Raw genomic sequence first — 1,231 nt, 5'->3', positions numbered from 1 at the left:
TCTACCACGTATTTTCTTAAGCCAGCTATTCTAACAAAGGCCAAGAAGAGATGTAAACAGAGCGCCAGACCAAACTCCTCAAAATATATGAATTTCCACTGTGTTATTTTTACACTGATTTTACGAACGACGTTATCTCTACAAATAATAGATTACTATGTAAGCAGCATACAAATGTGTGTCCTTTTTTCTTTTTTCTTTTATTAAACAATATAGAAGTTTAAAATACACGAGGATTTTAGAAGGAGAAAGGAGAGGTCGTAGGGGGAACCAGAATGACTGCAGGCCCCTTGGCCTTACCATTTTTCCAGAATCTGTGACAACAGGGACCTCTCTGTTTCCAAACCAGCCTATTCTGTTCTCTGAAGCTGTGATGAAGTGGAATTTGCATTCGGCATGCAGCAGTAGCAGTCAGAGGGAATCACTGTCTCCATCAAAGACTCTGCACTTTAAATCCTTTGCTACTTCAACTACTATATATTGGATTTTAATTAAAGTTCTGTCATGAATTATAAAAGACCAGATCTTCAAAGTCATTAATTAAGTCCCCTTGGTGTCTGAATACTAAGAGTATAGTGACAGGCGAGATGTACAGCGCCTATCACAAGCGGCTGCAGGGCAGCAGCAGCAAAGCCAGCAGAACTCTGATTCTGACTCGTTCAGGATTGCATTTGCTGATTGTTACAGAGCAGAGACCTCCTGTGAATACAAACAGAGGAATCAAGCTTTGGTGTGGCACTGTTTGTAAGTCATGTGCCTCTTCCCAGAACTGGAGAAATGGGTCACTCATAGAGGTACTCCTTAGGGTCTGCCCTGAAACTTGGAAAAGTGGAAATTCCACAGCTCTGTACTATTTGGCTTAGGAGATGATTGTGCAATCATGTCCATTTACCTCTTACTATATGTGTAGTAGCAGCCTTACTGGCTAAGGGCTAGATCCCATCATCCTTACTCACACATTTCACTGTGAGGTGTTTCATGAAGATCAGGAAGCTCAGTGACAAAACATGATGCCAGCCAGCACCACGATGGCTGGCAGGATCTGCCCCCAGTGCTAGTAATGATTGAGCACGCCAAGTTGGCCAAGCTTAAGCAGATACAGCCGCATCGAGACTATGTTCTTCTGCTGAGCCACCAGTGATGTGGAGTTTCTTTTAAAGGCAAATTAGTTCTGCACATTTTATCCACAAGATCCAGTTCGTTTTCAAACAGAGAAGCCACTGCCCGAATG

The sequence above is a fragment of the Merops nubicus genome, unplaced genomic scaffold (assembly GCF_000691845.1).
Source record: "Merops nubicus isolate BGI_N331 unplaced genomic scaffold, ASM69184v1 scaffold21856, whole genome shotgun sequence".
NCBI lineage: Eukaryota > Metazoa > Chordata > Aves > Coraciiformes > Meropidae > Merops > Merops nubicus.
Note: the sequence above shows the minus strand (reverse complement) of the source record.